At 41.2% G+C, this 26298-nt stretch overlaps 1 non-coding gene across 1 annotated transcript; it reads right to left on the bottom strand.

Moving 5' to 3' along the window:
- Positions 1-1324: 1324 nt before the first annotated feature.
- LOC111850225 (U1 spliceosomal RNA) lies at positions 1325-1488 on the bottom strand. The gene has a single exon (XR_002839741.2). It is a non-coding gene; the product is annotated as a U1 spliceosomal RNA (small nuclear RNA).
- Positions 1489-26298: the final 24810 nt, after the last annotated feature.

Genomic DNA, 26298 nt, shown 5'->3' with positions numbered 1-26298 from the left:
GAAACGCTTATTTGATTTGTAGTCCAGTGTAAGGGTTGTAAATGTGTCATTGTAAACTCTGTGTAACATAAACACGTCACAAAGTTGTTTTCCCACACGGAGAGCTCATAGGGCCCGATTTATCATCCCGCACCTGTGTCAGCATGTTGAAAACCCTTTACTAACAAACTCACTAGCAGGACACAATGGCTTTGCACCAGCAAAAATGTATCGAAAGTAGGATGGCTGAAAAATATTTTGACTAATGAATGTTTAAATTAGGAAGTTACCAAAGCAACCTGCAAAATCCCAGGAGAGGGTTATGTGATGTGTCCATTAAAAATGGAGTCAATGCTTTCCTTAAGCCGACTTAATCCCTTTCCTCATGAAATCTATTGGAATATAATCTACAAAACCTTGCCCAGCATCCAGAAGGATATTGCATGGATGCCCTTCCTTGACTGTGTCCCTGCTACAGTTTATGCTGTGTACTTTGATTGGCTCCTTACCACACATTGCCCAAGAGATACAACTTGTAGTTAGTCGGTTCCGGACCAATAACAGAAATTCCTGCACACAGGACGTCTGGCTAGTTCTTACGCTGAACTCTGCCTCTTTAATTATGACCCTATTCAGATATTTCCTCATAGTATGATTCATGTTCCAAGTGAGGGTAGCTCAACACCTGTGCGCCAACATCACTGAGAGACCATTAATATCTCTGCCTACGTCCTGTGAGAGACAAGCAAGATCTGATCGCAAGTCACTGAAGAGTCCTGCACAGTAACTTCTGAGCCTCTTCCACAAACACATTCTCTCAAGAACGACTCTGGTCATAGCCAAACCCTTTCTTTTTCAAAAATACATTCCTTATAGTTAATCATCTATGCTATAAGTATTATATTATAAAATAAAATGGAAATGACACCAGAATGCACTTAGTACCATTTACTATGCATATGATGATGATGATGATGATGATGATTGCCTACCCCATCCTGCTGTCCCAGAGACACACATAGATACATATACAGGTGAGAGCAAACTTGGGGGTCACTGCAATGGGTTAGCTACACATGGTGCTTATGGAGCTGGGGATTAAGGGCCTTGCTTAGGGGTCTGTGGACAGCCACACACTACTCACCACCCTGCCACCTCCAAAAAACAAAAAGTTACTGATGGCCAAATGAAGCTTCATGAACCATTTGCTGTATTTTCTGAGCCCACTAGATGGTGCTCTTAGTTTGCTTTGGTCCACTTCTATGAACAGAGAGAACCATCTAGTGGGCTCAGAAAATACAGCAAATGGTTCATGAAGCTTCATTTGGCCATCGCTACAAAAAATCAGGGGAGGATGTGAACACAGTCCCCCACTACCAGAAATCATGCAGTTGAGATTCTCACATTTGGGGAATTTGCAGGGGTCACCACAGCCGCAGTGCAATGGCTGAACCTCGGCCTGGCTGAACTCCCTTCGTGATCATGGTATCTCCCCTGCCAGGTATGTATCCATCTAGAATATATTCTATTGATTGACTGAGCAGGTGCAGTATAACCGGATGGACACTGGCTCCTTGAACACATCGGTCCCTTGTGTTCACACTTTGTTTTTGTTATGCAGGAGGCTTAGGGTTCTAACTTCTAGCCAGGTATACTTTTAACTGTAAACGGTTAGTAGGAAGTAGTGATGTGTTTTTGCAATCTGATGATAGCAGGTTAACTACAACTTCTCCTTGTTTACTGCACTTAAATCGTTTAATGACTAGCATGAAAATGCAACAGGAGATACAGAATAGTAGAGGTCTGAGCCTTGTGTGCAGAACTAGTGCAATGAGAACTCACAAGGGCCTAATAAAGGCTAAACACATGATATCACTATTACATTCTAATTCCACGAGTGCACCTGCATATTTTAGAGGGATGGTAGTATCATTCTGAGCTTTAGACTGACTATTCTGAATTCATTTAATTTAGTTTTTTCTGATATTACATTGGGTCCTGACATTGAATAGTATGCATGCATTAAATAATACTGATCAATGATTTCATTAAGAACCGATTACCAAGAAGTGTGATTTATTATTTTCCGTGCCATCCAATATGAAAATATATTGCATGAATATATTGATACTAATAAACTGTAGACACTAATTTGACACAAAATGGGCCGTCCATGTAATTAAGCCCCACTTTATTTCAAACAAGCTATACATCTCAATACTAAAATTATGAAACAACAGGGAAATGGTTTCATGGATACGATAATAAAATAAAAATTTATGTCATTATATTCAAACTGGTGATACTGTATTTACATTATACTTATTAAATTATGCCATATTTGCAGAATATGGAACATTTTCCATATTAATTTACAGATTTGGTAGGAGATGCAAGTCCCTTGGACACTGAGCCGAGAAGATTCTATGGACATATCAAAAGGAAAAAATCAAGCAGACCTCCTGTTCTGCAGCTTTCTTTATCTATCTGTCAATTAGGGAGGCCACAGACACGGCAGGTGGGGAGAAATGCTGAAGGTGTGCAGCCAAGCAAATGGGACATGAGGGGAAAACACATTCTCACACATTTGTGTTAATAGTCCGAAGCAGCGCTGAGTCTAATTATGAGTCAAATCCATCACACATAATGAGACCTGTCATTGATATTTAGTGGGGAAAGATTGCAACTTTATGTGCTATTTGAGGAGGCCACCATGAATTTACCAGTTCCCCTTTCTGACAGTAATGGCTTATCTAATTTAACAAATGGAATATAACAGAACTGGAAATGAAAAAGAAATAAAATCAGCATGTTAGAGAAACAATGGTTTCAGATCGGGTGTCTACAGATGAGGTCATTAATGAGGTCAGAGTTATCATATGCACTACAGAAACACCGTGGTTATGGTCCCCAGACAGGCTCTGGGGTCAGACTTACCAGAGTCATTAGAGCTAGCAGGTAAGCTACAGAAATACCGGGGTCAGCGGTAGCAGGTAAGCTAGTGAAGACCCAGGCTCACAGTTAGCAGGTAAGTTACAGAAACACCTGGTTCATAGTTAGTGGGTAACCTACATAAACACAGAGGTCACAGTTAGCAGGTAACCTACAGAAACACAGGGGTCAGAGCTAGCAGGTAAGCTACAGAAACACCAGGCTCACAGTTAGTGGGTAACCTACAGAAACACAGAGGTCACAGTTAGCAGGTAAGCTACAGAAACACCAGGCTCACAGTTAGTGGGTAACCTACAGAAACACTGAGGTCACAGTTAGCAGGTAAGCTACAGAAACACCAGGCTCACAGTTAGTGGGTAACCTACAGAAACACTGAGGTCACAGTTAGCAGGTAAGCTACAGAAACACCAGGCTCACAGTTAGTGGGTAACCTACAGAAACACAGAGGTCACAGTTAGCAGGTAAGCTACAGAAACACCAGGCTCACAGTTAGTGGGTAACCTACAGAAACACAGAGGTCACAGTTAGCAGGTAAGCTACAGAAACACCAGGCTCACAGTTAGTGGGTAACCTACAGAAACACAGAGGTCAGAGCTAGCAGGGAAGCTATGGAAACGCCAGCGTCACTGCTAGCAGGTAAGCTGCAGAAACACGAGGCACACAACTAGCAGGTAAGCTACAGAAACACAAGGCACACAACTAGCAGGTAAGCTACAGAAACACAAGGCACACAACTAGCAGGTAAGCTGCAGAAACACAAGGCACACAACTAGCAGGTAAGCTACAGAAACACGAGGCACACAACTAGCAGGTAAGCTACAGAAACACAAGGCACACAACTAGCAGGTAAGCTGCAGAAACACAAGGCACACAACTAGCAGGTAAGCTACAGAAACACAAGGCACACAACTAGCAGGTAAGCTGCAGAAACACAAGGCACACAACTAGCAGGTAAGCTACAGAAACACAAGGCACACAACTAGCAGGTAAGCTGCAGAAACACAAGGCACACAACTAGCAGGTAAGCTACAGAAACACGAGGCACACAACTAGCAGGTAAGCTACAGAAACACAAGGCACACAACTAGCAGGTAAGCTGCAGAAACACAAGGCACACAACTAGCAGGTAAGCTACAGAAACACAAGGCACACAACTAGCAGGTAAGCTACAGGAACACCAGACTCACACCTAGTAGGTCATCTTCAGAAACACCAGGCTCACAGCCAACAGGTAATCTACAGAAACACAGCGATAAGAGGCAGCAGGTAAGCTACAGAAACACTTGAGTTACTGCTAGCAGGTAGGCTACAAAAACACTGGGGTCACAATTAGCAGGTAAGCTTCAGAAACACCAGGCTCACAGCCAGCAGGTAAGCTACAGAAATACGAGAATCACAGTTAGCAGGTAGGCTACAAAAACCCTGGGGTCACAATTAGCAGATATACTACTCTCTCTATATTACGCTTTTCTTTCCAGCTGATCATATAAAAACTTACTATATAAAAAATCAGACTATATGATTAGCTGAGGTTTTGATCATCTCAAAATGAGAATAACTAGGTTAGCTAAGTACAAATGTCACTTTTATGCCAGCAATGCCTGTAATAGTGAAAATATATTGCTTTATCCAGTGCAGGGTCATGGTCAGCCTGCCGTCTTTCCCAGGAAGCCAGTGACTTGAGGCAGCGGACATCAGTTCAATTAATCAATGGCAACTTAATCATAATAAAAATAGAATTTTCCTCGTCCGGCATATTTTATGACTATCTGAAAATATTTGGAATTATCAAAACAAAACAAATTAGTATTGAACTTAATTTCTATCAACCGAAGCCTTGTACGACTTAATTTAATTGAAAAGTTACATTGAGTTTAATATGATTTCCATCCTTTATTTTATTAGATCAACAGCTCACTCAAGACTCATTAATTATGAGTTGAAGATAAACGAGCATTCATGGCGAGTCTTCAGAAAAAAGGTTGAAAACCGCTGACGTAGTGAATCCATTGACCTACTTCAATGTTATGTGGTACAAGACATCTGTGCTAATGTTGTGCGATACTGAGCATCATTTTCTACCCCAAGGTATGTATGACAGACCAGTGTAGCACAGTCTGCTACAGCTGGCTTTGTGTACGTGGTATGTTTCCTGTGATATCGTTGATATGCTTGATAGCATGATATATCATGTGCTGTAGCAAATAATTCATACTGTGCTATTTAGAGGTCACTTTCTGATGCAGTGAAACTTGTGAGTCTTAATTCACTGTCTGGCCATTAGAGGGTGCTGTTTGGATTACTTCACAGGTGCTCATATTGTCCTTCTGTATGCTATAACCTTTCAGGGACTATACATGCACTCAATAACTTTACCATCATGCAGTTGTAATAGGGGTTCATCCTAGTTATAATCAAATCCTCCCCTTAATTATCACAAGCATGACATTCATGAAAGACACAATTTATTATTTTGCTGCTTTTACAAAGTCATATCTTGGAGAATGAAGTGTTTAGCAAGTCACACGTTAGCAGCCAAATGGATTTTTTTTCCGAACTTAGATATTGGTTAGGCTTGATGTTATTTTGCCATAACTGAAGCTGATGGTCTTGTACGTTCTGTAATAGAGCTCTGTCACTGAGCAGCCATTGTTTTATTGGATAGATTAATGGTGTCCCCCAATAGCTAAAACAACTATTAGCACCAGGAAAAAACACACATCAGTCAATGGCTATTGCCTGAAAGGACCCAATACCCAGAGGAAGGCAAGTACCATTTCTCAGCAACACCTTGATTAATGCATGTGTTCAGTGCTGGTTGTGGTATGGGCACCCACAATGCTTTGCAGACCTACTTCCTCTCTGCCTGGTGTGGAACTGGAGGCCATCCCTCAGTGGGAAGTGGTTAAGCCATTACTAGGAGTCCTTTGGCAATGAATCATGTGTTGGTCTTTAAGTGACACTCAAGGACTTTTCCAATCATTCTCCCATCATCTGAAACTCAGTTTACAGGTATGTGAATTTTACAGGTTGACTAAGCATGGACCTAAGGGGTACGAGTGACCACTCTGAATCTTGCATAGCTCCCCAGTATGTATCCTGGTTTGAGTACTGCTGTTGATCCTGTTGGAGGAGAAAGTGTTAACCTTTTCTGGCTCTGGATGAGGGCTGGTCTTTGCATTGATGCTGAGGCAGACTCTTATGAGGCATCTATGAAATAGCCCTCATGTAAACAGAAAGAAAGAATGACTGGGCTAATTCTGGGTCCCCCCCGCCTGCGTGGGTCACCTCTGAATACTTACAGAGAAAGATGGCAGCAGGGGCAGACATGAATGGCTGTAAATGCATTCTTCCAGGAAAATTAGATTAAGCCATTTTCTGAAATATGTAATTATCATTATCTCTAAAATGGCCGAATATAAAATAATTGAAATCACGAGTATACATCACCATGAGTTGACTTTGTTGACCTTTTCTTTTTTCAATAACAACATTACTGGCTAAGCAAACGGAGAATTGTGGGTAATGGCAGCCATCAATATGGCTGTAATATCATTGCACGACGCATCACAGTCATTATGGACCTGCTGATTTAGAACCATAACTCACAGCAATGACCAAGATGTCAGAAGAACGGATTTTATTACTCAGGGGATGAATATTGCAGTCAATCAATATCGAAGTGGCAAGACGCACTATGGGTTTGCCTTATGAAACTTGTGCAGGAAACGAAAGGAACCTACTTCATCAAACTCATGTAGGAAAAGGTCAAAAGGAAGAAAAGGGTGGGGATAGACCCAGATATAAGCTGGTATTAATTTGTTCCTGTCTAATGATGGCTGTGAAAAGGTTGAAGACCTTGGAAACCATAATCTTTCGTAACAGGATGCCCTAGTATTACAGAAAGAATTCAAGCAAAAGGAAACTTTTTCTCATTTCCATTCCCTTATTTGATTATTCTTATTTGCTGTTAGTATATAGACACCTACAGAAAGACAGTAATATTGCTTGGACAAATTATTCTGAGGACCAAACTTGATCTCAATTTAATACTCAACAAGCCTGGTGCCGATTACTGGAAATAAAGTCCAAAAATGATAAGCTCTTCTTCCTTACTTTATATACACTCTCTGTTGCAGTCGCAAGTTTCTGTTATGAAAAAAATAAGAAATTTGCATATTTTAGTGCTGGATCATTCTTTGATGCCACAATGACATATGTGTCATTGTCCCAAAAAAAGATTTGCATGGCAGCTTGGCACAAATCAGGCATTAACCTCAAAAAGTCTTCCGTGGAAGTCCTATTTCTAACAATATTTGATTTTTTTATTTATAACAAAAGACCTTTTCTCAAGATAAGAAGAAATTGTGTGGTTTATTTTTCCTTGAAAATTTTCCTGTCTCTTCACGATCCTGTTTGATGAGACTCACCATTTATATTAGGAATCTCGGCACCACAACTGAATGCCTAGACTGTGGGTGTTTTACATTGTTCATTTTTATTTTAGTACTTGGTTTTAAAACATCAATTACTGAAAGTAAGCATTGAATTTTTGTGCATATTTGGACACATAATTTGTTATATCTTGCCCAATACATAAATTTCAAAGAACATCTGATCTTTTGAAGTGTCAAACGTTGTCGATGTTCTGATATACCCAATTAACTGAGTATTAATGATAGCTGATGATTAATGTGGACTGTGGACATTAACTGTAAATCTTAGGATGGGAAAAAAAACTGCTGATACAGGGCTGAAATTAATTTAGAAAATCTACTTAATTAACAAAAATTTGTATGTGCAATTAAGTGAACTATTAGGTGACACTGGCCTGGGATGAAGGGTTATGGGTGTGTGTGTGTGGGGGGGGGGAGAGATTTGCAACTTAGATCTATATATTTTTCACAAAGTGAAGTATTGCTGTGATGGATCTGCTAAGCAAGATTTTGCCGACTGACTGTGACACAGAAATAGGCACATAAATAAAGAGAAACACATGTTTACTGATATTTGTGCCATAAATAATTTGCTGGCACTGTCTAATAAGACACAATCTGCTACTGAGAGGCACCAAGTAATTCTAAACTACTTATAAAAAAATAAGTTCAATAACATAAGTTGAAGTTCATTCAATAAAAGATAAAAAGCACGCTCTTTCCATTCCACATCATTAGTGGTCTAGAATAGAAGATCACTCCATCATGTTTCATGGGTTATTGGGGAGTTTCTTATCAGAATCTAAAGGAATGTTTTGCAGAGAACATTTCTCACTGTGCTGTACACGACCCAGGTGAGGCCATCTTCATGTCACGTTTAATGAGCTCCTAATGTTTTAGGACAGTTTCCCAATCCGATCCTTGGGGATCTGCAGCAGTTCACATTTTTCCTTCCTCCCAGCTCCCGGAGCAAAAATGTGGACTGTCTGGCAGGGAGCTGGGAGAGAGCAAGAACATCAACCGTCTGTGAGTCCCCAAGAACGGGGTTTGGGAAACAGTGCTTTAAGGTACAGGCACACATCTCAACAACAGGTAACTATACTTATGTTGCATATATGATGACTGCTACTCCAGGGTCCCTTTCTACTAATGTTCCAGCTCTATAATAGATGACCATGTATTACCTGTGAATGGAAAAAGGAAAAATAGAAATGAGGAAAATAAGAGCTTTCACATTGTGATCTGAGTCCCAGGCTATGATTATGAATTATAATGCTTCTTTTTAGGGGGACTTCATTCATTTATTTGCTATAAAATGACTGTTACGATATTAAAATTGGAACTGAAATGCAAAATTACCCAATTCATGAGGCAATCTGGTTTTGAATACAGCTCTACTATCTGCTCTATCTAACTTAATTGGCAGAATTATAGAACAGAATGCCTTTATCGTCATTGTACTGGTGGCAAGTACGGTGAAATTTGATGTATGTGAGCAGGTGTAATAATGTGGCCTTACTCCATGCGTGTTTATGTTCCTGAATGTTTTAGTGCACATATACCAATCACTGTAACCACAACTTTCTTTGTGTGCCTGTGTATGTGTCTATGTGTATTTGTGCATTGACACAAAAATTTGTTTTCCTGTAGAACGCGTGATTGCAAGCTTATACACATAGATCAATCAATTACATTATACCTTTTGTTTCAGCAAGATGTACACAACGACAGTAAGATAATCTTTATGAAAACCGAACACTCATGTTCACTCCTGGGGAAAAAAATGGACCAAACCCAAAACTGCTAATCATTAAGCTTTAAGGGTCTCCACAGCAAACAGGCAGTAAATATTGTTTGAAAACCCGCACATGTGTTAGTTTGAATTTTATATCAAACATTTAAATCTTTTTATGATTTTATCTTTGCATACAAGGAGACTATGCAAGTGACTTTTCCCTGTTTCCTGCTTTTTCCACACTAACAGTTCAGTGCATCAGCGAGCAGTGACAAGCAAATGGTGATTCTGGTCTCTGGAGTGGATTTTTTTTTCAGTTCTTGATCATTTTCAGACCAATGACTTGTTGCTAAGACCATTAAAATCTTAGTATTTTGCAATTTTGGATTTGGCCCATTTTTCTGCCCAAGAGTGCAGAAAAAAAATTGCTGAATCTACACATTACACCCAAAAATCACTTCATCTGAATAAAACAAAACATAAAAGTCATTCGCTCTTAATCATTCCAACATGCAGAGGGAATTTAAGCACCCAAGATAATGTGACTGAGACTTCAAAAGACAAGCATCGCTCCCTAAAAGTAAGCATCTGCCTTTGCTTTCTGCAGAGATGGGTGAAGTTGCACAGACCTGGAAATCTAGGTTTCAGTGATTTGCTCTGTATTCTTAGTCTGTGATACATCACAGACATCCATGATATAATAAATCAGCCACCACGAACTATGGCTCGGGAAAATCTATAAAAAGTATCTCCAGAATCTGCCGAAAAGTAAATATTTATTTTTAGGCTCTGCGATCAATCGTTTGTGCCTGACAGAGCTTTCAGGAAAAACAACGTTCGGCTGTTTGCACTGTGTATAATGTGAATCTGAGTTTCTGTGTATTTACACGGTCATCTGCACACACTGACAGACATGTAAGACACAGATGTGCTGGGGGTTTGGAGGGGTAATTCCATACTTCTATAAATGTGCATCCACACGTTTAGGTGTCCCTAAATTTATGCTTGATAAAAACGTCTTCCCAAAAGGAGGCCATAACTCATGAACCCCTACTAGTGGACAGATGATGAATTCCAAAATGAGTATGAATGTTTATCAGCACTGGGAGTAAATGAATGGAGTTTCTCAAGGAGGTTAGTGTAGCTGAGTACATCACCCTCTACACTTCCTTTCAGAATATCATGAAAGTCAAAATGTAGATTTTCCTCATTTGTGGCCTGTTCTCCTCTATTATTCAGGGGAACAGACAAGGGTCCACAGAATTTTGAGGACATAACATCTGTTTTGCTTTCATTAATGTCAGTGTGACACTTTTATGCTTATTTTTATAACACGTACCATCTGTGTGTGTCCCAAATGTTCATCACTAGGGTTGTACTCTGCTTATTGTCTAACAGCAATGTTGCGCATGGACGCACTAAATGAGTGCCGTTCATTGAACATGTTCATATTTTTGGTGAATGGTGAACTGAATGCATCAGTTTGCAATTAATGAACGAGGCTCACACACCACAAGTAACAATAACAGGCAAAAATTGACTTTCATATTGTGATACGAAATATGATGATTTACGATGTCTCAGAATCGTGCCTCAGAAAATGATTACGTGATGATCTTGAAGTCTTGATCAGTGTTGATCCACTCCAATGCACTGGTCATGACACTAATGATCTGATATATCAATAAAGTTGACTCCAAGAACAAAAATGGAAGCACTTGAACACTAACCAAAGTCAAAGACGTTTGGAAGTGATTAGTATTTTCCAGAAAGCTTAGGTTTCGAAGAAAGCACATAAGCCGTGAAAAAAAGATTTCCCTTCTGTCCCTTCATTACAGATATCCAGAAGGCCAAACTTTATTTTAAATTCTTGTTTTTGCAGTTAAAATCCTTATTTCTAAATCACAAGTCTTTATAAAGTCCTCATAAATGAAATAAAATCCTTTCTTAATTAAATCTTTGTTTCTTCTCCAAATAGAAACTGCCACTGATCAAAGTTGCTGTAACAGCTGCCTTAGTCAATAGTTCTATGATCTGATTGTAAATCCACACTGTGCAAAGTGTTTATATGAGTCATTACTCACGTGGTGTTTGTGTGATATGTGGAAAGAGCCACTTTACATAAAACAATGACACAATGAAGACCAAAGACTTGCATGCTGTGACTTGACTGATATCACATGCATCTTTTGACCTACATCCCTATTCTAATAACCTGCTTAGTTGGAGACAAAGCCTAATACTATAGGATCCAAATGCTACAGAAGACATATTTTCTATGTCGTGCATTCTTACAATACTAAAATGTAACTGATCTGCAAATATCACTGGGATGTCAGGAAACATTACCGTGCAATTCAGAGGTCCTGTCCTGCTCTCCACTCTTCACACGGTATTATGTGATTTTTTTCTTTTCTCCATGAAACATGTTAAAACACGTTCATTTCCTGAAGCAGAAGGTCCTCCGCACCTTGTTTCCCTGCTGATTATACTTTTATGCGTGTGATGCAAACATAAAAAAATCCATCTAAATGCAAATGGAAGCATATAGATAGGTTTATTTGATTAATAAGATCAAGCGTAATGCCTCTTTTGGCTACTTAATCAACTTAATTATGCACCATGATTCGTGAAGATATGCAGATTAGCTGACTTATTGTCGTATATAAAAATGATTCCGACATAACAAACCCCCCGTACCGAGAGGTGCCTGCAGCTCTCTGATCCTCTGAATGGGAGTATTGTTAAGCCGGATCTTTTCAGATTTTAGGTGGTGCTTTGCCACATTCGCTGTGAGTGTGCGACCTTTCTGACAACAGCAGCTACTCAGACAGTGCTTACGTTGCTTATTAGGCTGAAATTTCTGATTTCCTGATGCATTTTAACCCTCCACTCTGATCTAATATAAGACAAAAGCCAGGTAAATGACAGGAGCAGCTCTTTAATCATGGCGGGGAGATGGCACTGTGAGCAGGGCGAATGGCTGATCGGCGACGCAGTCACATGACAAGGGACGTACCCTGTATGGTCCCTTTCTGAGGCAACTATTGCATTTATACTGTATTGCATATTAAAGCAAGATGCCTTGGTTAAACATGTATGTACAGAAACCATCTGGTAACAACAACAACTTTAACATTATTACGATCATAATTATAGAAACTGTATTCTGGCCTCAAAATATATAAATACAGTAATATTACATTCCCATATCTAATCATAATAACACAGTGGAATACACCCAAGTCCAATTAACGGAAAACAGTCAAGAAATGGTGCCATAATTAAGCCTGCCCACACTAGTGATACAGCCATGGGAACCACTGGAACGGAAAATATTAATAATAGATAAAGATGAATGGGATTTTATATCTACCCCGCCAATCCATAGCCTAAGGAAGCGGCTCTGAATATTTCCTTTGACGTGCAGCAGTGAGCATCCCTGTCAAAGATGCATCATCTTCTGTATATTCCCCACCTACATTTTACCCCCTGGAGCTGCTGCTGCTCTCCTGTGGTCAGCAGACGGCCGCATGAGCCCATTTTTCATGGTGCCGCGCGCCGGAGCATTATCGACGAGTGCGGGGGTCACGTGCCGGTGCACAGGTTTATTATTTCTTTATTTTTGAAGCTGAAAGCCATCTGATCAATCGGAATGCATTAAATATGTGGCTGGAGTGAAAACATATCTACCGATGTGCGGAGCAGCTGTTCCGGGGCTGGATCAGATGGGATTTTTTTATTATCACCGCCACCCCCATAACTGCCTGTGACAGGGATAGAAGATCATATTCAGGTTGTCACCACTAGGGCGCGCCATTGGGATCAGGGGTGGCCAATCTTATCCGCAAAGGGCCGGTGTGTATGCAGGTTTTTGGGATAACCTGTAGGTCAGCTGTTCAAACTCAGGTGTGAGGACTCTTCAGCCAATCAGTGCTCTGATTAGTGACCTAATTAGGGAGTTGCAGCAAATAGCTGCACACGCAGCGGCCCTTTCTGGATAAGATTGGCCACCCCTGCCGTGGACCAAAGCGTAAGGTGTCTCCTCAGGAATATTTTAACTTGACAACAGAAACCGAGAAAAGGAATGGGTGTAGACATTTAACCAGAAATAACCCCAGAAAAAAAGCATCTATTTCAGATAGAATAGTCCCACTACAGGGAAGATAAGATCCAGCAGGCGACTAATAAATGGATCAGGGGGACTGGGAGCAATGGGGACTCCTGCTGAGCCCGGGTACTGAAGACGCCAGAAAGATCCCCCAGAAAGAACGCCAGTGCTGCTGTGTGAATATTATAGGAATCCCAGAAGAACATTTATATTAGGAAACATCAGTTTGAAGAAGAAGACAAGGACATTCTGATTTGTAAAACTGATGCTGAGAAAAAGTGTTTCAATTTTTGAGTGTAAAAATGTGAATATAACTTGTCAGATATTTTAAAGCTTTAGTAGGTAGAATGTGAACCAGTTAAATTGTTTTCTCAGCACTTTATATGGTATTCCAGATCATTTAAAAAATCCATCCATCCCTCCATCCATCCATCCATCCATCTTCCAACAGCTTATCTAGTATAGAGTTGTGATGGGTGCTGATACCCAGCGTGCGATGCAGGGGAACACCCCGGATCGATGTCAGTCCACTGGAAGGTACACACCAACAGCAAACTACTGGACATTTAGAAATATCACTTCATCTAATTGCATTTCACTGGACTGTGGGAGGCAGTGGCGCCCAGGTGGGGGGCGGGGGGGCAGGCGTTGACGCTTGCCTAGGGTGTCACATGGGCCTCAACCACCACTGGTGGGAGGAAGCTAGAGTACCCTTAAAAAAAGCTGTGCGACGCAAAAGATTTCCAAATTTACATCACTGACGATCAACCAGTTATAATGTCATGTAAATAGTCCTTCCATTTCATTAGAGTAACGTGTAACTTGATAGAGTCCAACCATAATTACTCCAACATTGTACTCACAGAGTACCAGAATCCTTGGTCCAAAATATTGATTAGTAGCTCAGTTACAAACTGTTTATTCACCTAATACATATATTTTAAGATTTTTGTAAACTTTGTTTTGCCTTGTGAAATTTCACATGACAAGTTCTATAACAGCATACAAGTGAGGGGCAGGTGTAAAATTAATTTGAGCATCTGCTAGTAGTTCTGATTGCCGCAGGTCATGTTCCCATGTTCTCTGTATGTCCAGCCGGACAGATGTTGTAGGTTCTTCTCTATATTATGGACTGTAATTTGCTGAAGGGCATTGACACGTTAGGCTGGATGTTAGCGTGAGTCCGGTTCAGTGTTTTAGCCCCGTGCCAGTCTGTGCCAAGGACGTGATAGCGGTCATCCGCAAGGTCGTACCAAAGCCACAAGCTGGGTTCAGGTTCCTGCCTCTTCAGCTTACTTCCTGCCAAAATCCTTCTGTTCTTCTCTTCACAGGATTCTTTTGCCCATGAAAAACAACAGCTTTTTTCTGCTCTTCTCTGTAAGTGGAAAACAAATTGGGTCGCCATGTTGAGCAGAAATTTCCACATCCTTTGCTTTTCATTTGGTTCCTTTCTGTTTGGGGAGGGAACAAGAATTAAGGAAAAAAATAGATCTGGCTTGCCAAATGCCACAGAAAACATTCTTCTGGATTTCCAAAAAATCACACCTTCTCTCATTTTGAATGCATAGTATTTTATGACAGTTATCTGAAGGGTCAGCCAAATGTCAAAATTATGCAAAACATCATTACAAATTTTCCACCATGTATATAATGAAAATGCATGCCCCTGAAATGATTGGATAATTTATGCTTGTGTTCTTGCTATTGCTGAAATATTTATTATGCAAATATGCATTTTATCTGTGCTTCTATTATTGCAGTGCATCACTGTAAGCTGCAAGCTACATGGGGAGCAGATTCCTAATGTTTGCCAGGGAAAGTTTTATGGAAAAATAATGATGCTTCTTGCATGATTTATTTATGCAATTCAACGTTTTAAGGAACAGATTATCTTGTAAAACTAAATAATTTGTTGTTATGATGAGAGTGGAGATGAAGAAGGATGGGAGGGTGGAGACAGATGGGGCTGGCTTTCCTAAAGGACTGAGATGTTCTGCTAATCGACATCAAGCGATTATTATGGGCTGTGAGCATTCTTTTGTAGTTGAGGCATCTCATTTCTGCTGAAACATGTATAAGTGTAAATGTTTAACAAAATTCTGGAGTTTTGTGGAGATTTCATGATAAAAGCATAGTTTTTACATTTTTGGTACTCCTTCAGAAGGCTTTCTGAGGAAACCTGGTCCATCCCTTGTCAAACTGCCACTTCATGGAGCCATTGGGAGAAAAACCAGTGGTAGGACAAAAGGGAAAGTTGCAGGAGGGGAGGCGAGGCGAGGAGAGGAGAGGAGAGGAGAGGCAAGAAGAGGAGAGGCAAGGAGAGGAGAGGAGAGGAGAGGCAAGGAGAGGAGAGGCGAGGAGAGGAGAGGAGATGCAAGGAGAGGAGAGGCGAGGAGAGGCAAGGTGAGGAGAGGAGAGGCGAGGAGAGGAGAGGCAAGGAGACGCGAGGAGAGGAGAGGCGAGGAGAGGAGAGGCAAGGCGAGGAGAGGAGAGGCAAGGAGAGGCGAGGAGAGGAGAGGCGAGGAGAGGAGAGGCGAGGAGAGGCGAGGAGAGGCGAGGCGACACGGCGTGCACTGCAGGTGCCGGACAATTTAACATCTTTAAGCAAAGGAGGAGGTGAAGCCCTGCAGTCACTCAGGAGACAGTCGGCCAGATGTGTGGTCCATCTGCCCTCTATTGCTTAGGTTGATCTGTTGCTTTCCATGTTTACGGAGCGCAGCACTGATTGTGAGATACTCAGAGGAGGGAAACGGCCTCCCTTTGGGTTTATTGTGTAACAATAGCCCTTCCCTGTCTGACTCACAGAGTCATCTGCAGACAGATTACTGTGCTTTTAATGCGTCATTATTGTAGGTGCCGAGCTACACCAACAATTTATCTTGCCTTCGTTCTCCAGAAGAATTTCTCACATTTATATTGGTCATTTCTAAAAATGCTTTTAAATCTGTATTAAATGGCTCCTTCCATGTGGGCAAGAACAGCACCCAGACAGTGCTGACAGTGTTTAATCTCGTACCATATGAAACTATCATTGTTGGTTTGAATGTGACACAATAAAAATAACAGAATAACAGCTAGAGCTTCTCTTAATTAGCCTATATCTGAAAATAAATATATTTATATCTCAATCGCTGGGTATTCTTGAACTGAAAAATATGCTTTCTTGTACCTTAGAGCTTGTTTAAATTACATATATTTTATATAGTCACACAAACACACACAAACACGCAAGTTGGTCTTCCTATCTAAATGGGGACCGTCCATTCATTTCTATGGGAAAAACCCTAATCCCAATCACAACACCCTTAACCCCTAACCTTAACCATAAGTAACCAACCCAAGTACAAGACTTTTGGCATTTTTGGATTTTGATTGCATTCACAGATTTTTATAAAACTGAGATTATCCAAAAGGGGACCTCAAAAGATGTCCCCAAAAGTAGGGAAATTTCAGGTTTTACTACACTTTGGGGACAATTTGGTCCTCAAATGTGATCTATGCAAATCCACACAGACACACATACACACACACACACACACAGACACACACACTTGAAAATGCCCAATTATGTATGTTATTACTATTTATAGCCACGTTCGTTCATATTGTACCATTCCACAAAACATTTACCCCAAAGAACCTAAAAAATAATTCCAGTACACTGAAAAAGTACTGCACATGGAAAATAAAACCAATTAATATAATGTGGCTACCTTCAGATTTTTAGCTTTGCATGCACTCCAAGACTGTGTAAATTGACTGATAAACTTATAATTTCGTTTGTCCAGTCCAGTTCCAAACCGTTTAATTTGCATGTCAGACTCGCTGAGCTCCACCTCCCTACGGACACTTGTTAGAAGCTCGAGTTAATGAATGTCCGCTTGGTTATAATGGAATGCAAATGGTTATGCAAATGTTGTGGCTGAACCTACCACCTGACATGGCTTCCTGAAGTGTGTGTCTGTGGGGGGGGGGTAATTTGGCTTCCACTACACTTCTGTATCCTTCAGGAAACATATCCAGGTAAATCGGGGGAGCCTACAGTTTTTACCACCAAATTGTTGTTTTGCTTGTGCGGAGTATTATTCCATGAAAGTTATCAACCAGAGGAGTAAGATGACACACTAGCATCACAAATAAACTTGCATTGTCATCACACAAAATGTATATAAAGACATCAGACCCCGCAGTGACATTTCACACCGCCCAGGTTTGTAACTATATTTTTGTGGGGACTCTCCATTCATTTCTATGGGAAAACACTAATCCCAACATGACGACCTTAACCCCTACCCAGCCCTAACCCCAACCCAGCCCTAACCCTAACCCTAACCCCTACCCAGCCCTAACCTTAACCGTAAGTAACCAAACTAAATATGAGACTTTTGGCATTTTTATTTTTTTGGTTGTATTCTTAGACCTTTGTAGGGACCTGAGAAATGAACATTTGGTCCCCCACAATGCAATATAAACCTAATATACACATGCAAGCATGCACGCTCGCACGCACGCACGCTCGCACGCACGCTCACACGCACGCTCACACGCATGCACGCGTCCAACCACTACCTGCAAGTGGACCACTCACCTGCAGCTTCCGAGAGGTCCACCCCCCCTGGGGACCCCCCTCAGCCGGCCACTCGAATCCTTAGTTGGCTAATCAGTCTGATCAAAACCAGCTGAGTTTCATTAAACAAGGTGACTGCTCGCGAGGGGCAGGCCATTATTCACCATGACAACATGAAAAATTCACCATAACCCCGTCTTGTCCTTTTGCTCTCCTGCCCGCCAGCTCTGAATAATTACATTTGATGCAATATTATTATTTTAAGCACCAAAAACGAAGATAAATATTGGATTTTTGTTCTCTTAGCTATACAAATTCACCAGCAAAAAGAATATGGAAATGTTGAGATAGATGAGTGAAGAATAAAATTTGATCAACTTAATCACTGCTAATTATGAGCTCAGTGCAGCGGAGCACAGCCCTCACTGGAGCACGACACTAAAAATCATTGGATCTCTCTGGCGTTAGGATCATGTGAGATTTTTTTCATTTCCTTACTGTAAACTGCTTTCTTTTACACCTCATCCATTTCCATCCACATCTAAGTACTAAGGGTTACTTGTGGCATTTCACAGTGATGACCAGCTGAGTACTCTGTTACTGTGACTCTTTATACTCAAATGGTTGGTTGAAATAAAACCTTGTTCTGGATTTGTACTTTTTGGACCTGACCTTTCCACCTCAGTCTATGATGAGGATGATGATGATAATGATGATGAGGATGATGATGATGAGTACTCCAGTTTCCTCCTGCGGTGCTAAGACCTACAGTTAGGTGAACTGCCATCTCTTGCCTGTAGTTTCTGTGCCCTGCGATGGGCAAGGAGGCCAGCAGCCTTGTGCCCTGCGATGGGCAGGGATAGGCTCTAGTTCCCTGTGACCCAAACAAGGATAAGTGCTTAGAAAATAGATGTATACTCATCCGAATAATAATAATAATGATAATAATAATAATAAAGTTCTTTCTTATGGCTAAAAGTGCCGGAGAGAGTTGTGTACAAAAACTTTCCATGATTTCGTCTGAACCCTTCAATATTTTGTTGGTCTGCTGCCTCTGTCATGTAGACACAGCTCTCTGTTCTCTGCAGCAGAAGCCTAACGATACAAGTTATTCTGCCCTGGAGCAAGCAGATTTTTTCATAAAAAAGAAGAAACCAATATAAAAAATCCATTCTATATTCTTCTTCAAAGATTCTCCTGGCTTATTATTGTCTTCTCTCAGTGGAAACCTCGCCCCCGCTGGTTCATGGCAGAGATTAAAGGCAGCCACAAAACCAGCGATGCTCACCTGGCCAGGCCTGGAAGGCCTTTCTCACCCTTAAAATGCCTTCTCACAATCTACAGGTTCTACTCATGTCTTGCAAGGTATCCTCATCTCTGGCTATTCTGTTTAACTTACTCATTTTGGTAACACTTCACTTGAGGCGGCGCAAATATACCATCATGCTCTTAATTAATCATGGACTAACTCTTGCTTAATATATTAATGTACCACAAACTAAGTCTTAGTTACACGTAAATTACTGATTATGTACTTAGCTGCCACTCATTGAGCTCAGTGCTAACAAAAACAAAACAAAAAACAAAAAACAACCTTTTATGTACATTTTCCCTGTTCATGATTTTATTTGTGGGGTCTACTAGAATATATTTACATGCTTCTGTGTTCCAAAAACAAATTATTTTTCTCATACTGTACATCTCAATTCATCTTCTGCCTGAAATGCTCTGTTACAGCTTTAAGCCCCACCCCTGATGAGCCCAGTGTGCTTTGATTGGTCAACTTGCCCTACACATTATGCCTTGTCTTGTAGTATGCAGACAGATCCTTGCAGGTAAGCGGCCAATAAGGATTGTGTTATGAGGTGACCTCACCATTTACCTCACGGAAGTAAGGGTTGGAATTCCAACAGGGCGTTTCAGGCAGATTGGAGAAAAATGCTTCTGCAGTGAGGGTTACTCCTATTGGCGTGTACTTTGGGCCTTAACACTTTGCAGACCATTCACATGCACATATAGCTATGTAACAAACTAAAATAAAGGGAAAAACCAGAATAGCATAATGGGGCCCCTTTAGCCATCATGTTATAATGTACATAATCATTATCTACCTACTAGATATTGGTAATTATGAATCTAATGAACCAATATACGTATATTTGCTCAAGTAAAAAAGAGACATTGCACCTTACCACCACTAATATTTTATTTTTATAAATTGATCTTGTGTGCCTTCTTAATGAATTTCAAGCAGCTACTATATCGATTACTATATGTTAACTATGCTACATCTTGTTAAACCTTTGTGAACATCAGAAAGAAGACAAAAAGTGAAATACTGATCGAATGTTTGTTCTTCATTATTCATGACTGGTCTTTTGTCTCAAGTATCTACAGTATCTGTTCATGATTTGTATTTGAGTAGCAATCAACATACCTTTAAGTTACTAAGGAACCGTATCGTAAAGTCTTACTCATGTTTTTGTTGTTTATTGGCTCAGTCTATGTAGATTCTGTGGTCTTGGTCCCTCTGATTGCTTCTGTCTTCCATCCCAGATTCATGTACATTTCAGGTGCTATAACCCAGCCGAAGCTGTCACTGCCTCATATTCTCCAACTTATTTCCGACTTCAGTGATCATTGGTTCATCATTGGTTTTATGTAATGAGTGTGTCAATAGTTGATCCACTTATGACTGTTTGCTGAATTCATATATTTTATTGTGGAAACGAACATAAACTGATCAAGATCTTCAGCGTCCATCGCTGTGAAGGCAGCTGTGACAGACACAATGAGAATAGCTATGCTGAGGCTGTAACTACATTAATGGCTTATGTCACACTCATTTTTACAAGATAGATATAAGTGAAGTTCTGGCTCCATGACTCCCTCCCACATTCAAGATAATATTACAATTATTCCCACAATCTTCCCATTCATTGTAAATATATAAAATTATGAATGTTATATATGGCACCTCCCACGACCCTGACTAGGCTGAAAGATAAGTGGGATGAATGGATTTATTGCACCTCTCATACTTTTAATTGAACTGAGGAACTCGGAATTCCCTTCAGTGTGTCAGCTTTTCACGTAACATATTGTTAATCATTTTAATCTGAACGAATGCAGGATGTCTGTAAAGGACTATCAGAGAAATGGCTGCATTATTGCTTTCTGTTTTTCAGCTGGGGGTGTGAGCCCCCACTGTTAAGGCTTTTATTTAGATATATGAGGGCATGAGCTTCTGTGGGTGGTGGCTGGGCTTTGAATAATCTAAAGGAAGCTCTGGTTATTTTGAGAAGACATCATGGTACCCAACTGTCCCTCTCTGTCTGGGTTATGAAGCCGTTTCTTGGGACATGAGTCCGATTTTTTATGTTTTTGTGACAGGTCATTCACATGTTCTGCATTGTGCTGTATTTCACCCGTGTACCAAAGTTACTCTAGGAACATGACGTCTAGGTACATGACGTCTAGGTACATGACGTCTAGGCTGTGAGCTTGGTGAGAGTGCTTGTGTACTTTGTGTCCGTTCTTCATTTTCAGAGTGTACAATGTAACCTGCTGCCACTGTTGTTGTAACCTGTTGTAATATGTAATATGTATGGGGTAGGACCTGGTCACTGGGTGGCCTCACTTCTCGTGTGTGTGTGTGTGTGTGTGTGCGTGTGTGTGTCTGTGTATGTGTGTGTGTGTCTGTCTGTGTGTGTGTGTGTGTGTGTGCGTGTGTGTGTGCATGTGTGTGTGTGTGTCTGCTCCTCAGGTGGACCATCACAAACTTAATGTTGCTGAAACCCAAGGAACCTAACATATCCTTCTGTTTGATGCACAGTACTGTGCAAAAAAACAGGCAGCCAAAGAAAGTGTTTAAGCCTGTTTATCTGAGCTGGAAGCGTATATTTTCTCAGGAAAAAAAGAATTTAACATTAGGTTAACAGTAATACAGTAAAAATGAAGAAGAATTTCTTCTGTTCCCCAATCAGTTACTGATGTTAGATGAACAGGTTAGATGAACAGCTTCAGTTCCCACATGAGGGGATGAGGGGTACCTTGTCCATTCCATTTTGTTGTCTTTATTAAATTTCACCACAAGCTCAATTAATTGATTGATTGATTGATTAATTCACTTTTATAACTCAGTGAGGGGTTGACTATTCATGCTAGTATAGGCTAGTAGTTGAGTCAAGAAACACATCACTGGATTGGAAGGTTTCTGCAAAAACTGGGATGATTTTAGGTTTTTAAATGGCTAAGCTGACACACTTTGACAGACATAATATCTAAGTTTTACATCAACGTGAAGATAATTTAAGCATCATTTTCTTTGAGTGCCTTTGACTTGTGCACAGTACTGTTGTGTCACATTCATTTTTTCATTTCAACCAGCTCTTGGATCTCCACCCAGCTTGGCAGACCTAACAGGTCGCAGCGAGCGAGCACGATATCCTCCTTATCGGGACACCGGCAACAGAATTTAAAAACTCGCCACTAGAGGGTGCTGAAGTACTTCTCAAAATGTGCCATATGTTTAGTTTTACCATTATTCTGTTTGTCCTCAATTCTCCTTAACACATTTAAACAAGTTGTTGTTTTCTGCATGATTTACCGAACACTTCATATTCATTTCAGCATACCGTCTAAGACACACACAAAAACAGACTAACTGAAAAGGGGCATCAGCTAAAATGGGACTATTTCGTGTTGTTCCTAATGAGGCCTGTTTTGTTTTTGTAAGAATGAAAAGACACATTTTCAGTTTTGGCTTCCTGGTGTGTGGATCACAGCCAGTAGCTGGCAGTTTTATAACATTCCAACTGAGCATGTCATCATCATCTAGAGTTACTTTACCCACCTTCGCCTGGCACGAGAAAATTAACACAAAATTAAGGATGAGAAAGAATTTAATATGCTAATGGCTTTTCCCTCAAATTAATAGCACAGAAATTTTGAATAACTATCCTTAGATTTATTACACAATTTTCTGGAGAGATTTGCCCTAATAATTTCAGAAAACAGAGAGTGGAATTTCTTTTCAAAGTGTATATACTACAATGGATTTGAAATGATTCTGATGAATAGAGTCATTTAACGAGTGGAGGGGATCTTGTATCATTATTTAGTGTTTAAATTCTACACCTAATGTTTGAAGACAACATGCTTGTTAAATACTGCCACAGTGAAGGCTTTTATAAGCTTTTAATAGTGACGGCTGGCCTTGAGTTCACGACTGAACAAATACTATAGATGACAAAGAGAAACAAACGGATACTGGTGGAGCCGGTGGCCATTAGGAAGGACACATCCATCCGGATTAGATTGCAGCCATTAGCGACGCTGCTCATTGCACAGTGGAATGAACACAAAGAGGCAGCCGGAACCTGGAGTCCACTGATTCCAGCATTACGTCTCTTACCTGCGTCTATGGAAACAGCATAATCTTATTATGTAATAAAGTTCAAATTAATTTTGAATATAATAAATGGTATTAAGCGTTCTTTTGGACAAGTTCATCGAGCGGGAGGTAAAGGCAGGCAAGCCTGATTCTGCTACTGAATAAGCAGATTCGGTTTCAGCCTCGGCTATGCTGTTTGATGAAGGGGGAGCAGGTTCCTTGGGGCTGATATCTGCTCCGTAAGCCGAATGAGGGGTGGGGGGTGAAAGAGGACAGCGAAGGGTTAAAGGCACTCGGTGGCCGGCCTTGTGAGGACATTCATGTCTCTGTGTGTGGGGCTCTGGCTGCAGTCGAGGCGGTGAAACTGAGGCATGTCATTGCAGATGGAGCCAGCGGAACTGCTCACCCTAATGGCCCAATCTCTGGATTCACGCTTAATGTGCCGCCTTTCCCGGCGAGGCGGCGGCGGGCTGCCCCCACCCAGCGCGGCGACGGGGTGCGGCTGGGTGGCTCCCAGCTCAGAATCATCAGAAAGGAAGATAATGGTCAGCATCCTCTCCCAGTAGGACATCACCAGAAATATCTGACATATAATGATATGAAACGGCTAAAATTCATATCACCCGTCTATCCATCCATCCATGCAGGGGTTTCCTTCCCTGTCTGCGTGTGTGTGCACAATTATCACGCCCTCCCCCTCTTCGTGTCGCCTCTCTTCAGGTACTCCTGGCTGCTCCCACAGGCCATAGACAGCGCGGTGGGCTGGCGTCTCTGAATCTCCCATAATGCATGTGACTGAGCGCGTGCCCTGTGATGGACTGGCATCTGGCACCATCCAGGTGGGCACCGTCTGGCTCGTGCTTCCTGGGATAAAGGCTCATTGTGACCCAATGCTGAATAAGTGCTGATGGAAGATGGACGGGTGGAAATAATAATAATAATAATAATAATAATAATAACGCCAGGAAAATAACTGAAATATAGTAATATAACAAATGCCTGGAATAAATATTACCATTACATATTTTATGATGATGATGATGATTATTATTATAATATAGTGCTTGAAGTGCTTTTCCCCCCTGTCCGTCTCTATTTCCATAACATGCTTAAAGTCTCAGCTTAATAATACGATGGTGCCAGTCCTTATTGAAGCTCTGCACCATCATATAGACCCGACGCCCCACCCCTGGACCCCCAGTGCTGAGAGCAGGAGGCCGGACACCCACAAGAGAACCGTTTCCTGAAGTCTTTGTACCTTGCAGGAAAAAAGAGAGATAACAGTCTAATGCTATGGTATGACTCCTCAGAGGCTCCCTTTTCTCTGCTGCCTGAGAGGCGCACAGAGCGGAAAAATGCACATTATCAACCACAGGCATGCTGGGAATCAAGGTGCAATACTAATGGTTAGACTGGGAAGCATATAATCCTGAATTCAGTACTGAAAATGAAAACCAGGTGTATGAAAATGGATAACATTATAAATATAAAACTACAAAACAGAACATTTTCAATGTAAGATGAGGTTGATTATTTTTGTCTTTCCTTTAAACTGTTTACAATTTTCAATTAACATGTTAGATACTAGCCAGTGCGACACCACCAGCCAAAACCAGGACTTGTTCAGCACAGGCTGATGTAACACCAAAGACTGGAAACAACGTCTATATAAAATGCACATCTGAAGCAACAGCAGAATCTGCACAGCTACTGTCCAGCCAATCAGCATCATTTCTGGCCAGCCAATCAGCACGGCTGCTGCTCTGTCACTCCAAGCAGTGGGACTTTAGCGGCATTGGCGAAGAGTTAGGAGGCCGGTCACAGATAGTGCCAAGTCCCAGTTTGTCCCACTGTAAGCAGACACCGAGAGAGTCACCGTTTCCAGTGATGCTGTGACTATGACTTTGTACTTTACTGGGTAGCCCTGTAGGCTAATCTCTCCAGGCCTGTGGGTCTGGTTCCCTCCTGGATCTGTGTGCTTATGGAGTCTGCATGTCCCCCTTGTGTTGACTCCAGAGGATCATAGTTCATGTTTGGTTTGGTGCCTCTAAATTGATGTCTGTCATTATGTCACCAGAGTATCTAACCCTGCATTAGAGGAGTGATTATGAACACCAGATGGTGGGAGGGATAATGCAACTTTAGCTACTTTAAACGGCTAACTGTCTATGAAACCAACAAACAAACAAACAAACGGATAAATAAATAATGAATGAATGAAATGGATCTGAATTGGTACAGGAGAAACCGCCCTTGGAGGAATTATTATATGGAATTGTGAGTTTTAAGCATTTCACTGATGTCTATAGGATGTATCGACACATGAGGGAATTGCAATGAAAAGGCAAATGAAAAACTACAAGCAGTAATGCTCACCTTCATTTCCTCGATTGGTCATGCCACCCTGAGCTGCTGACTGGACTGTTATTATAGATGATAGCTGCTTCTCCCACGAATACATTCCCTCCCGAATTATCCCTGAAGTTTTACTGTTTTGCGCATGAGCGTCTGACCTTCTGGCAGTAAAACGGGATTTTTATCTCGGAATGTCGTTAAAGCTGAGTTCCCGCCGCGCACATCGTGAGTTGAAACGCGTGTCGAGCCTTCGCTCAGAGAGCCACACAGAGAGACCGACAGAGGCCACAGAGCCAGGAGGAAGTCAGGCGCAGATTGCAGAGGCTACAGATGGATTGGATCAGGCGTGAGAGACAATGTAAGTAATGTTAAAGCCCCCCCTCTAAAATCTAATTACACAATATTAAAAACAGAGAGTTGTCTTGACTCGGGCAATGTTTAATATCCATCGCATTGAAGGGGAACCTTATTGTACTGCTTAATCTCCCTGACTGCTTCCTTGTCTAAGTGGATGAAGCGTCAGTTTTGAATGGGAAAGCGTGAGGCAGTCCATCCATCTGAGGTTCCACATGTATTCATAATCAGCTGGTCTATAGTCCCTCTCTTTTATGACTTCTTCATATTTAATGGGCACATCTACAGCCTTTACGCCTCTTTGATGGCTTCGAATGCTGCTTTGGCTGGGGTTTCCCATACAGCCGTGAGTCTCTTGCCGTTCCCTCTTGCCCAACATCTCTCCCAGCACAATTAGATGCACATCGCTGCCTT

The sequence above is a fragment of the Paramormyrops kingsleyae genome, chromosome 16 (assembly GCF_048594095.1).
Source record: "Paramormyrops kingsleyae isolate MSU_618 chromosome 16, PKINGS_0.4, whole genome shotgun sequence".
NCBI classification, from domain to species: Eukaryota; Metazoa; Chordata; class Actinopteri; order Osteoglossiformes; family Mormyridae; genus Paramormyrops; species Paramormyrops kingsleyae.
The sequence above is the reverse complement of the archived record's forward strand: the minus strand, read 5'-3'. Positions and strand labels throughout refer to the sequence as shown.